Raw genomic sequence first — 14,869 nt, 5'->3', positions numbered from 1 at the left:
TCTATTCATTAAACTATAAGTTTCATAATAATCTATACCTGCAGCTTACTTAAAATCTCCAACCACAAGTCTTGTCTTGAAATGTGGAGCATCATAACTACTAGAATATTTGATTTTGTATGAGAAACTGTTATCGATGACTGCTGAAGTACAGGTGGATCAACCAATGTCCAGGATTGGTTAACTTTCAAGGAGTTAATTTCAGCATTCACTGCATTTGTTCATTTTTGTGCCTCATCACATGTAATTGCTTCATCATATATGTTTGGTTCAACAGTATCTAAAACAAACAATGGAAAATCCATGATGGAATGTAACAATATTATGAGAGGGAAAGTTGCTACTCACCATATACCAGAGATGCTGAGCCGCAGATAGCCAGAACAAAGAGACTCACAATTATAGCTTTCGACCATTAAGGCCTTCTTCAACAATAGACACACATACACATGCGCGCGCGCGCACACACACACACACACACACACACTCACAACACACACACACACGAAAATGCAACTCACACACATGACTGCAGTCTCACACTGGCAGTGTGGCTTCATCTGCCTGAGAGTGCAGTCCTGGCAGTGCGGTTTCAGTTGCCTGAGACTGCAGTCTTGTGTGTGAGTTGTATTTGGGCGAGTGTGTGTGTGTGCGTGCATATGTGTGTCTATTGTTGCCTTAATGGCCAAAAGCTATAATTGTGAGAGTCTTTTTGTTGTGCCTATCTGTGACTCAGCATCTCCGCTATATGGTGAGTAGTAACTTTCCATCTCATAATATTGTTACAATATCTAAAACAGATACGTGATTATCTTGCTGGACAATCTTAATGATGTGCCATAATTTGACTGATGTTTCCTATTAGGTGGAACATGTTCATCAGCTACAGCTCCCTGTTCACTGACATTGGATTGTGCATCAATATCTTCATGTGCCACATAAAGAGAGGATCACAAGCAGCAACATTTGCACTGTACTCACAGTTTGACATAATCTTAAATTTCATTTTAATAGTTTGTCATATCTCTCTCCTACTGCTACAATACATATCCCTTAAAAATTTACATATTTTTTTGTCAGACTGATGTGTCATAGTTTTATCATTATCATTGATATGAGAAGCTCATTTAACAAACTTCTTATGTTTTGATGGAGAAGTCCAACTGTACTACAACTGTTACCCATTGTTTCACATTGCATCACATTTACTGTATAACAGAATGCTTCATTCGTTGATGCTTGGACACTGTTAAGAGCATAGATAATTTCACTTCCTATCAATTCAACTACCACCTGTTTCTATTTAAGTGTGTGTGTACACACACACACACACACACCACAAATTCTCTGTAACAGTAGCTGAAAATGCAGGGAGGAAAAAAGTACAACTGAAAGTTAATCCATTAGAGTTACACAGACCAGCATTGTACACTTCACCAGCAGGCGTCACTTTTGCCAAATTGAATTACAGAGATCACAAAAGCATTAGTTGCAGAAAAGCAATAAATATTTTGGTTGTGATGATATTTTCACCACAGTGGATCAACATGATTTCTAAGGGGACAAATTCTAATACAGGGTGTACATAAAGTCCGGGAACACTTTCAATTATTTATTGCACAAGAACCGAACATTGTACAGATATTATACATATGAAATTTTGAAGAGAAACTCTGAAAGTTTTTTTTCATGTATACCGCCACAGCATAGTTTGGTAATATGCCAATAGTCAGCGCTAGTCGCAAATGTGGTGAGTTCAGGTGGGGAGCGAGCTTTCTGTGTGTTTGAGTTCGACAAAAACAAGTGTACTGCAGCTGTTCTACGGATGTTTAGACCCAAGTACAGGAAGAAGCCAACAACAAGGAAGGCCGTTTACCACAGGTGCAACAAATTCGTTATGATGGGTTGCTTGTGATCGGCAAAGAGAAGCGGATAGCCCAGTGTGAGTGAACTGAATGTGGAGCGTGTACAAGAGACATTCACAAGAAGTTCAAAGAAATTGGTGTGTCATGCATCCCGTGAACTGGAAATGGCTCCAATGACAGTGTGGAAAGTCCTGCGACAGAAGCTGTCTATGAAACCATTCAAATTGGAGCTAGTGCAGAACATGGAGCTGCCATATCAAGGGATTGGCTGTGCTACAGAAGGGGCAGCTGTTTCATGAAATGGCCTCCCCGATCACCAGATCTCACTCTGTGTGGCTTTTTTTGTGGAGACATATTAAAGATCTGGTATATTTACTGTCTCTACCACATGATGTAGCAGAGCTGTGAGAGAGAATATGGGAAGTGACTCAACTGCCACAGTTAACAATGCCATTCTGGGACGGGAATTCGATTACCGTATTGACATCTGCCAGGTCACTCATGGTTTGTATATCAAATGTTTGTAAAAAAAAAAAATAAATAAATAAATAAATAAATAAATAAAAAACTTTCAGAGTTCCTCTTCAAAATGCAATATGTGTGACATCTATACAATTCTTAGTTCTTGTGCAATAAATAATTGAAAGTGTTCCCTGACTATGTACACCCGGTATTAGCATTCTTCAAATTGATGCAACAAGTGAAGTAATGAAAGGGAAATTTCTCCATCATACTGTAAGAAAGCATCCTATTATGACAAGCCAATAGTTTTTCTTTTTTTTAGGTGAGAGTCCAAGAAATTTCTCTTACCCCAAAAAGTTTCTGGGTGCACCAAGACAATTCATCGAAAAGTAGAACTGTCTTGGAAGAATCAGAATGGTTAGGAAGCTAACTCAGATCCTAGGTAAAGAGGGATCTACCACTTTGGAGGAAAAGGGGAGAATAATGTCAACCACAATTCTTCCAAGTATGTTTAACTTTTGTCTCCTAGAATAGGGAAATGAAGAAAGCAAATTTTGGTTTGTTAAGTGGTACACTAAATGAAGCAAAATGTTGATAGTTGGCTGTAGTATTCCTACAATGTTCTATGCTTTTTCTGACTGAGGCTACACTGTGTCTCCTTTTGCATTTCAGTATGTGCAAACATGTAGGATTTCATGATGATGGAAAAAGTATGACTGGACTGTTTTGCCTTATGTAGCACCTTTATGATCATACAGGAATTGAACAAAAATATGGAAACTCCAAGAGAAATGCATGCTTGAACATAAATACTGTTGCTAGCCAAGCTTGGAGGTAGCACTGTTGTATATGAACATGAATGGCACCTGTGCAATGTCCATAATACATTGCAAGTGTCAGTCCTGGTCAAAGCAGTATTCTGTGTAGTTGCAAGTGCATAATGTTGGAGCTAAGTGCATTCGAACCTGGGCATATTGTTGGCAATTGTGTCAGGTGCCCCTGTAAAAAAAGACAGTTGAAGTGTTTGGTGTTCAAGAGTCATCATATCAAAGATTTATACCACATACAGAGAAACATCATCTGCTAAGTTACAATGTGGAAGAAAGTGTGTGTTGAGTGATCATGATAGATGGTCGCAGAAAAGGTTCATGACAAAAAGTAAGAGGATGACAGCTGCAAAAGTCACTACAGAACTGAATGTTGCACCCGTGAACCCTGTCAGCATAAAAACAACATGAAGGGAGCTCTAGAGGCAGGGTGAGTTGGAATTCCAAAACCACTCACCAGTCATGCAAATATCCATAACAGGAAAACATGGTACTGAAAGTATAAAACCAGAACTATGGAGTAATGTCATTCGGTCAAATGAATCTTGTTTCACACTGTTTCCAGTTTCTGGCCAAGTTTGCATTCCAAGTGACACAGCCATATCATCGTATTGCATGGGCCCTACGGTTACCCTGCAAGGTCACATTACTGCAAAGGACTAGGTGACCACTTTGGCTGATAGGGTCCATCCCATGGTACAATGTTTGTTCCTCAATGGTGATGCTGTATTCCAAGACAACAATGTCCTTTGTTTACACAGCTCACGTCATTCAGGGCTGGTTTTGTGAGTATGAGAATGGATTGTTACATCTCCTCTTGCCACTTCAGTCACCAGATCTCAATCTTATTGAGCTTTTGGAGAGAAGGATACATGATCGCTATCCACCTCCACCATCGTTACCTGAACTATTTTACAGGAAGAAAGGTATAAGATTCCCTTGAAAAACATATGGGACCTCTACTTATCCATTCTGAGATGACTGGAAGCTGTGACTATGTAGACTTTCCCAGCATACTAACAGCTCAAATTCTTGTCGAGTCTTCAGCCAGATCAAAGTGTCATCTGCACACAATATTTTCACAGTCCACCTGGCTGCCATCATTGGCTGAGAAAAGCTAGACCACTCTCACCTATAACTGATTCAAACTATGAACAATGGCACCTTTATATGCAGTGATCATACGAAAGTGCATTTGCTAAGGTAGTGCGCAAGTGCTTAATCATTGCTGCTGCCCCTTGGCGTAAAAGAGTTGCAGCACCTCCAGTGATGAATACTGTTGAAAAATTATTGTTTCCGAACTGTTACTTATGGCTGGCCAATTCAGATGCCATTGTTTTTTCATTCCTGATAAAATAGGATTCCAAGTTTAACTTAGTGGATATCCATTATCATGGTTAATGATATTCTGTTAGTCTGATTTTGACAAATTATTTTAAAACACAATCCCAGTAACACAAGGCATTAACAACCACTTGTGTCTCATTGTATAGCATCCATCATTGTATAGCATGTCCATCTGTAAGACAGAGCTCAGCCACCATGGATTTGTCAGGTTGTAATAATTGCGTTTGGCGATGATGTTCAACATATCTGTCACTGATGGTACGAATACTTTGGCCAATGTATACTTTACCACACCCACATGTTATTTTGTAAATACCAGGCTTCCTGAAACCTAAATCATCCTTAATAGAGCCAAGAAGTGCTCTAATCGTAGCTGATGGACAAAATACACATCTGATTTCATGTTTCTTCAAAATCCTACCTATCTTGGCAAACACATTCACAGCATGTGGAAGGAAAGCCACAGAGCTAATAGGATCTTCAGCTGGTTTAGGTATCAAAAGGACATCAAATCTGTCTGTTTGTATAGCTGTTATGATTAAACATGTCCATAAGATGTTGCAGCTCTTGTGATAAATTCTCAGCATCCGAGATAGCATATGCTCTTTTGACCAAGGTCTGTAGGACTCCTGTATGTTGAAACGGAAGATGACAGATATTAATATGCAAATATGTATCAGTATGCGTGAGTTTCCTATAAACTCTGTGTCCAAGAGTTGCATCATCTTTTTTTACAAACCAGTACATCCAAAAAGAATAACTGCCCCTCCTTTTAAATTTCTATCATGAATTTGATACTGGGGTGAAAGCAATTAAAATGGCCCAAAAACCAGTGAAAAGACTCTTTCCACATGGCCAAGCAAGAAACATATCATAAATATACCTTAACATTACTCGAGTCCCTCTTGAAGATTCATTGATTTTAATTAATGAAAAATGAGGTACAGAAATGATGAAGCTCTGCCTTCATGTCCTGGGTACACCTACTTTTTATTCAATAACAGATATTTTGAAGACTGATGGAGAGGCTACGGGGAGTACTTCATCCCCCATAGTCACTAATCTTTTTATGGAGGACTTTGAGGATATGAAGGGCTTATTTCAATAGTGGTACAAGTTCATTACCTCCACTTTTCTGCCTATAATGCTTCTGAAATTAATGGTCCAAACAAACAGAAAGAGAGATTCATTTCTAGCAAGAAGCCATATGCTTGCGAATTTCTGGTATCTCAACTGCAGATTTTTCAGTGCTCCTTTAGGACTCTTTATCTCAAAATGAAGAAAAATGGACGTGTACCACTGTTGAAATAAGCCCTTCATATGACCATGAAAACATCTTTTTGAAGCCTACATGTTTTTTGAGGTGTGTTGAGAATATTTGTATTGTTTGGTCACATGGAATAGATTCTTTGCACTGGTTATTGGACCATTTTAATTGTTTTCATCCTAACACCAATTTCATGATAGAAGTTGAAAATGAGGGGAAGTTACCCTTTTTGGATGTACTGGTTTCTGTAAAAGATGATGGAACTCTTGGACACAGAGTTCATAATAAACCCACACATACTGATATGTATTTATGTGCTACCAGCTGTTATTCACCGTTTCAATGTGCAGGAGTCCTATGAACCTTGGTCAAAAGAGCATATGCTATCTCGGATGCTGAGAATTTACCACAAGAGCTGCAACATCTTAAGGATGTATTTAATCATAACGGATATACAGACAGATGGATTCGATGTGCTTTTGAGTTTGGACCACTATCTAAACTAGCTGAATACCCTTTTAGTTCTGTGGCTTTCCTTCCATATGCTGTGAATGCGTGTGCCAAGATAGGTAGGGTTTTGAAGAAACATGAAATCAGATGTGCATCCCGTCCGTCAACTAAAATTAGAGCACTTCTTGGCTCTATTAAGGATGATTTTGTTTTGAAGAAACCTCGCATTTAAAAAATATAATGTCGGTGTGGTAAAATATACACTGGCTAAACTATATGTACCATCAATGACAGATGTGCCGAACATCTTTGCCATATTCAATTATTACAACCTGACAAATCTGTGGTGGCTGAACACTGTCTTGCAGAGGGACATAGGATGCTATACAATGAGATACAAGAGATTGCAAATGCCTCGTGCTTCTGGGATTGTGTTTTAAAAGAATCTGTCAAAATCAGACTAACAAATAATATCATTAACCACGATAATTGATGCCTGCTAAGTAAAACTTGGAATCCTATTTTATCAGATATGGAAAACAATGGCATCTGAATTAGCTGGCTATAAGTAAAATTTTTTAAACAGTATATTGTTTCTTGACAGTATTCACCACTGGAGGTGCTCCCACTCCAGCTCAAGGGGGCAGCAGCAATGATTAAGCGCTTGTGTATTACCTTAGCACATGCACTTTTGTATCTTCGCTGCATATAAAGGTTCCATGGCTTGAATCAGTTACCAGTGAGAGTGGCTTAGCTTTCCTCACCTGACGGCAGCAGTCAGGTGGATTGCTTAAATATTGTGTGTGGGTGACAGTTTGATCTGGCTGAAGACCCAACAAGAAGCTGACACGAATGGGAGCTGTTTTGAATGCCATAGTTTTGCTAGAACATATTAGGCTGTGGTAATATGCTGTGTTTGTGGTGTTTCCATATTTTTGTCCACGCCTTCTGTTTAGCACACAAATATTCTCATTTTTATATGTGGGATGAAATAAGAAAAATCACTTAGAAAGTAAACATTACTTCCTATTGTTGTTTGCTGAATACTGCAGTCAGCAACAGACTACCGTATTTACTCGAATGTAAGCCGCACTCGAATCTAAGCTGCACCTGAAAAATGAGACTCGAAATCAAGGAAAAAAAAAATTCCCGAATCTAAGCCGCACCTAAAATTTGAGACTCAAAATTCAACGGGTGAGAAAAGTTTTAGGCCGCACCTCCAAATCGAAACAAAGTTCGTCCATCGAAATGAGACACAATTTAGGTCGAATGAATGTCGATACAGCTACAGTAGATTGGTTCGAGTCGTAAGCTTAGCAGTTAAGCTTTACCAGGTAGCCATTGCTATGCGTCAGGTGCTCCGTCCGTATTTATACGAGTACCCTTCCTTTTTCGCGTACTTCGTTTGGTTTGAAGTGATTGTTATTTTTTCTTTGATCTGATAAGTGCCGTTCTCTTTGTTATAGGTGTTTACATCACACTAAGCTGCAAATGCATTACTGTACTGTGTCATGCATTGTTTGTCGCATTCTGATAATGAGTGTTTACGACCTGTCGCCGCTCGCGGCATGCCTTGCTTTTGTGGACACTACTGCCGCTTAAAATTAAAAAAAGAGAGAGAGAGAGAGGAATTGTCCCATTAGCGAAACAATGGCAAGAGACCGCTATTTGCTGTTACCTACACTCCTGCTTTCTTTGATAATGATCAACAAGAACCAAATAATAGACAGCGTATGATGTTCTGAACGAGAGTTTAGCGAAAAATTTTCTCCGTTTGAAAATCTTTGCAGACGCCTCTTTAGTACATTACATTCTGCACTGAAATTAGTCATCTTAGATTTAAAAATCTAGTCAATTGCCGTGCTTTATTTCTGACTGTATCACTATTAGGCGAAAGAATAATACGAATATAAACATGGGATGATATCTATATTTTTCCGCGTTTGCTGTTGTCTCATTCTAGTTTTGTAGTTTATTAGGCAGACAGGGTTTAAATGAGTTAGCAGCAAACACGAAAGAATACATGGCAAAATGTTTATATTCGTATTATTCTTATGGTGAAGAGAATACAGCATGCAATTCACAATTCATAAAAGTTCCTATAAGAAACCATCTCTTCTCACAGGTAGGAAAAAATTCAGAACGTAGAGTTGGCCATATTGACAAACATCCCAATCTTGCCAGTCGGATTTTCGTAGTACATTGAAATGCTGCTACATTCGAAGATGCACAATACGGAATTTGTATTTACTTCGTTGGATAATGTATGAAAATGCAGTGGCCGAAACTCGAGGTGGAGAAAAAAGTTTTTCTTCCACCTTTTTTTTAAATTTATTTACTGACGCAGAGGGTTAGGCGCCAGTATTTATCTTTGTGCCTGCAAAGCATGCCTGTGTAGTGCTACATATATTCGACGGCAGAAGTTAGTTGTGGCGGCACCTACGAACATTTTCCAGAACTTCCGCTTACTTTGCACTCGATTCTAAGCCGCAGGCGGTTTTTTGGATTACAAAAACCGGAAAAAGGTGCGGCTTAGATTCGAGTAAATACGGTATTCGCTAGGCACAGTTTCTCTAGAAGAGGTATGTCTTTCCCTGACTCTTGCTTGTGTACAAGTACAGCAAGTTGTGAGTGAACGTAGTGTTTTACATATAAACTGGACCACAGTGCAACTTTGCAATTTGAACAGATATTGAACAAAGCTGGAAGGAAAAGGGAAAAAAAAGGCAGGAAAGAAAGAGTACACCAGGATTAACAGGTATAAAATGCCTGATCTTAGCATCAGTAGTCTTTTACCCACATACACTGCCATAAATGAGTATTACACATTGAGATAGTACATACATCTGTCATTAACAGAGGAATGATAGAATTAGTCAGGTAATCATAAATGGTTTGAATTAAGTTCAAGAGAGGTATGCCACCAGGCAGGTGGGATGCACTTTCATATGTAGCTAAAGGAAAACATATGCAAAGTTAGTTCTGGTTCCACTTTGTTAGGACACAGTAAAGATGCCAAGCAAGCCAAAGCTGATCAATGAGAAGAGGGACTAGTTAACACATGTAAGCCACACGTTATGAGCATTCTCCAAACCACATAGGATTAACATTGCAAAGGGAACATGATAGCTTACTAAGCTTCTGGCACAGTCTGTGTGATGTTAATTTTAGTATTGAAATATTGCTTTGTCTCTTAACTATGGCTTGTATATATGAATAATGAGGAATTTCTTGTAACTATTATGTATGTTTACAGGTACCTGTGTATGAAAATAATTATACCTGAATATAAAACTACAGATAAATGTAAATTATTTTAAGCATTTATTTATTAATCCTTTGACCAAGTGGCACAACAGTACAGGACACGTCAGACACATTACAGAAACAATACATACATACATAAATAAATATATACAAAGTATAATAGTATTATGTAAGGGTAGGGCAGGAGTTGGTCATGGCCTTATTATAGGACACATCCCAGCATTCACCTAACTAAGTCTGAATGATCAAACAGGATGTGAAACCCATTCTTTGTGAATGTGAGTCCAGGGCATTCACACTGGCTTAGCCACCTTGTTGGTAAATGATTTGGAGAGAAAACCTCATGCACAAAATGCACTCAGTGTGTATGCCTGGGGGCCTCATTCAACATGTTGAAGAGATTATTCCGGCAGCCATTGAGGAAACAGGTCGTAACCGACTGCAGACTGTGGCAAACATTGGTCCAAATGAGTCCTGTCTCTGGGCTCTGAGTTCATACTCGAATCATTTCAGCAACTGGCAGAGGAGGTTGAAATGACCAGCCTTGGCCTTTCAATGAAGCCCACAATTTGCAGCAGTGTCCCCACAACTGATCTGAGTTGAGTGGAAGGATTGAACCAGAGTCTTTGAGGGTTCTATGACAAGCAAGGCTGCAACCCCCATAGACTTGCACCAAAGGGTTGAGAACTGCAGCATCCCCCTAAATGAACACAGATTTTTAATTATTTTAGGTGGCTCTCCACCTACTCTGGATAACAACAGCTGTAGGAGACCAGTAAGTGTTAGTGTAAGATCCAATGGAATGCGCCCATAGGTGAGACTATTAAAATCCAGTATAAGTTGATCCCTGATAGTTGCAGTGAGCATAAGACGATCCCTGATAGTTGCAGTGGGCTGGGCATGGCAGCCTTGCACGCCTACCTCAACCAATAATGTAACACAATTTTGTAAATATCTCTTTGACAATGCTTCAGTGTTGTCACAGCTCTGTAGACAGCTAATAAAGCTCACCTGCAGCTGTTAGAACTTTACAGTTAAAAGCTGAAAATAGTGCTGTGAGTTGTCAGGGATCTTCTTATGCCATCTGAACTACTGTAGTTGATCACTGAAGCAATCACAACAGAATGCCAGAGTTCAAAACACTCATGAAAAACAGTGAAACTCACATAATACTAGATACAGAAAGCTAGCTAAAACCTGAAGCTGATAGCAGAGAGATTATTGGGAGAAATTTAAGTGTATATTGAAAGGACAGGCTAATGGAAAATGCAGGTGGTTTATGTGTCACAGAAGACAAGAAACTAAAATCTGCAGAGATAAATATTGAAGCTGCATGCGAGATTGTTTGGGCTAGACTCAGTATCAGCATTGGGCATAAACTTGTACTTGGATTCTTCTGTTGACCTCCAGACTCACCTTCTGGTGCAACCAAAAAGCTCAATTTGCTTGTATGTAAGTTCCCGAATCATACTGTAATAATTGGTGGAGACTTTTAATCATTCAAAAATCAGTTGGGACAGTTACAGTTTTGTTAGTGGAGGGCTTAACAAGACATCCTGTGAAACATTACTATATAAATGTCTTGTCTAAAAACTCTTTAGAACAGACAGTTCAGAACTCTACTCATTATAATGTATTAGATCTGATGGTAACAAACAGATCCCAGCTCTTTAAGGAAGACCACACTGAAACTGAAATCAGTGACTATGAGGCAGTTGTGGCAACAATGATTACCAAAGTACAAAGGATAACTAAAAAAAGCAGAAAAATATATATGTCAGTAAACTAGATAAAGAAGCAAGTGCCATGCCTCAGTGAGGAACTTGAATCTTTTACCACAGGACAGGAGCCTGTAGGAGAACTATGGATCATGTTTAAAAGAATAGTTGATCATGCACTGGATAGACGAGTACCCAGTGGAAGAGTTCATGATGGGAGGGATCATCCATGGTATACTGCCACCGTAAAGAAATTTCTAAAGAAACAAAGACTACTGCGTAATGGGTATAGAGAGATGCTGAATGACATGCAGTTAACAACTGAGAGAGCAATACATGAAGCCTTCAGTGGTTAACCAGCAGGATATTATCAAATTATCTTTCGCAAACCATCCCCCCCCCCCCCTTGTCAAAAAAAGAAAAGAAAAAAAGGACGTTGGTAAAGGCTATTAATGGCACCAATAAAAGCATCCAATCACTCGTGAATGAGATAGGAACTGAAACTGAGGATAGAAAAACAAAAGCAGGAATGCTTAACTCCATTTTCAAATATTCCTCTACAAAGGAAAACCCACAAGAACTGCCCCAATTTAATCAACATAGCTCCAGGATCCATTGTAATCCCTATCAGATTCTATATTGAATTTGCAAGTGAGTTAGATCCCCACTAACTATGAAGTATCATAGATCCCATGAACAAAAACTCACGTGCAGTAATTGGAAGAAAGCATAGGTCACACCTGTTTACAATAAGGACAGTACAAGTGATCCGCAAAACAGCCATCCAGTATCCTTGATATTGATTTGTTGTACACACTTAGAACATCTTCTGAGCTTAAACATAGTGTGATATCTCGAACAGAAAGGCCTCATCCTTGCTGAGCAGCAAGAATTGTGAAAACATTGATGATGTGAAACCCAACTCACACTTTTCTCACATGATATACTGAAGGCTTTGGGTCAAGGCAGCCAAATAGATGCAGTATTTACTGATTTCTGAAAAACATTTGACTCTGTACCATATCTATGCTTATTATCAAAAGCATAATCATGTGGGGTATCAAGTGAAATTTGTGACTCAAATGAGGATATTTTGGTAGGAAGGATGCAGAAAGTTATCTTGGATGGAGAGTCATCAACAGATATAGAAATAACTTTGGATGTGCCCCAGGGAAGTGTGTTGGGACCCTTGCTGTTTATGTTGTACATTTATGGCCTTGCAGACAATATTAATAGTTACCTCAGACTTTTATCATATGATGCAGCTATCTATAATGGAATACTGTCTGAAAGAAGCTGTATAAATATTCAGTCAGATATTGAAAATTTCAAAGTGGTGCAATGATTGACAATTTGCTTTAAATATTCAGAAATGTGAAACTGTGCACTTTACTAATTGAAAAAAAAAAGACATAGTGTCCTATCAGTGAGTCACAGTTCCAATAAGGTAACTAATGTCAGTACTAGGATATAACAATTTATATGGATATGAAATGAAATGAGAACATAAGTTCGGTTATGGGTAATGTAGGCTGCACACTTTGGTTTATTGGTAGAATACTGGAGAAAGGCAATAGCCTACAAAGGAGATTGGTTACAAATCACTCATGCAACCCATCCTAGAATACTGCTCAAGTTTGGGGGACCCACACCAAATCGGACTAACAGGAGATATTGAATGTTTACAGAGACGAGCAACATGGGTGGTTAGAGATTTGTCTGATCCACAATTGAGTGTCATGGGGACATTGAAAGAACTGAACTGGCACATTCTTGAAGACAGACAGAAGCTATTCTGGGAAAGTCTATGAACAGAGTTTCAAGAACCAGCTTGAAATGATGACTCTAGGAATTAACTACAACTCCTTACATATTGCTCCTATAGGGGTCACGAGGACAAGATTAGATTAATTAGAGCACAAACAGAGGCATTGTATGATCATTATTCCTGGACTCTGAATATAAATAGAACACAAAAATAAAATAAACCTAATGACTTGTACAATTACTTCACAGTGGTTTGTAGAGTATAGATGTAGATAGATGTATCTAGTCTACAAGAATCTTACATCATGCATAAACAGGAAAAATAATTATACAATTAGAGCATGAAACTTTTGTTAAATTGCACTTCTGAAAAACATACATGCAATAATACATTCTATTACACTTCTGAAAAATATAAGCTCATTAACACTTGCCAACACTATATTCATCACAACTTTTATTACAACTAATTCCCTACTCCGAGATGTATTACAATACATCTGAAACAGAGAAAATTGGAGAGCAACAAGAGAAACATTGTTGTGCAAAGAGACACACAGCATAGATAGTGCATGGGGTAACGGATTAAAGTGTGCACAACAGTTAATGGGGGCCTATTATTTCTGCAAGCTAATGTATTCACTTACACCATTGAAACACTTTTCAACAAAAAATGTTTTTAACTCTGCTCTAACCCGTTTCCTTTTCTTTACGCATGTTGGCAGAGCATACATATTTGTTCATAAGTGTTGCAGTCACCCGATTTAAAGGATATTTAAACAACTTTATGACCTACTTATAAATGCAGAGGTAAATGAATGTAGAAAATTACTACAGCACAATATTTGTCAAGTTTTTACTTTCAATTATAAAACGTAGGTTAAATATTTGAAGATCTTAGATTAACCTGACATGTCTATATCGATAGTATAAGAACACAGTAGAAGCAGTGACCAGTGTGGTAGAACTACATTATGTGGACAAAATGGGATCACATACAAATCAGTCACTCAGTGTATCTATTCCGTCATTTGACTGTTGTTTCTTGACATTCGTTTCAGAGACATCACGCAACGTTCATTGCAGCTTTTGTTTCATCGCGAATTATTTCCAATAAGCATTCCTTTTCATGTATGAACAGTATTCATTCGTTTAGATGTTTTACGATATTTTCTTCTTTGAAAGCTTTAATTTCGTTTTAAATTGGAGTTTCATTTGAGACGGTCAGCTCTCTGTTAAGGACGTCGAGATGTTCGCTTATACATTTTCGTTTGTCGATAGCGGCTTGACTGCCTTAATTCTGGGATGTCACTCAATCCATTCACATCGCAACATTATTAATCTTCTTTGAGGGTATTTTCAAAACACTGCTCTCGACATGCTAGCCGCAATCAACTGAAAACGGCGTACTTTACAGGCACTCAGAACACAATTGTTTTTTCCTGCTGCCCTCATGGAAGGGATGAGACAGCACATCTTCCACGCCCCCATTCGTCGGAGTGATACGCCAAAAATCACCTTCTCTCGATTTTCTCAACTTGTTGCAGATGTCAAGGTAGCAGTAATCTGCTTTGGTTTGAGTGAGTTGCTAAATGATAAGTCATTGCACAGGAGCACGAGAATTTACTGTTCGTACACATAAAGATGTAAAACTTCGTTGGGGAGCGATCGGTATTTTTACAGAACTAGTGGAGTTTAACAGGGCGCATACAAATGAACATGTTTATTACCAGAATATTCTATGTCCTGTGAGCTACAGTCTTTTTGTTTTTGTTGTTGGGATGGATGTGTTAGTACAATTATCTATCGAATTCAGACTGCCGACTGGCACCGACAACGGCTGCTTCCTGCTAGGCGAGACTCATCGATGTGAAGTCGGCACGTGGAGGGGGACATTGC

At 38.6% G+C, this 14,869-nt stretch overlaps 1 long non-coding RNA gene across 1 annotated transcript; it reads right to left on the bottom strand.

Moving 5' to 3' along the window:
* Nucleotides 1–9,519: 9,519 nt before the first annotated feature.
* Nucleotides 9,520–14,793, bottom strand: LOC124795273. Its single transcript, XR_007016673.1, has 2 exons — nt 14,701–14,793; nt 9,520–10,185 (listed from the first exon to the last, which is right to left on the bottom strand). It is a non-coding gene; the product is annotated as an uncharacterized LOC124795273 (long non-coding RNA).
* Between the last annotated feature and the right edge of the window lie 76 nt (nt 14,794–14,869).

The sequence above is a fragment of the Schistocerca piceifrons genome, chromosome 1 (assembly GCF_021461385.2).
Source record: "Schistocerca piceifrons isolate TAMUIC-IGC-003096 chromosome 1, iqSchPice1.1, whole genome shotgun sequence".
Lineage (NCBI taxonomy): Eukaryota > Metazoa > Arthropoda > Insecta > Orthoptera > Acrididae > Schistocerca > Schistocerca piceifrons.
The sequence above is the reverse complement of the archived record's forward strand: the minus strand, read 5'-3'. Positions and strand labels throughout refer to the sequence as shown.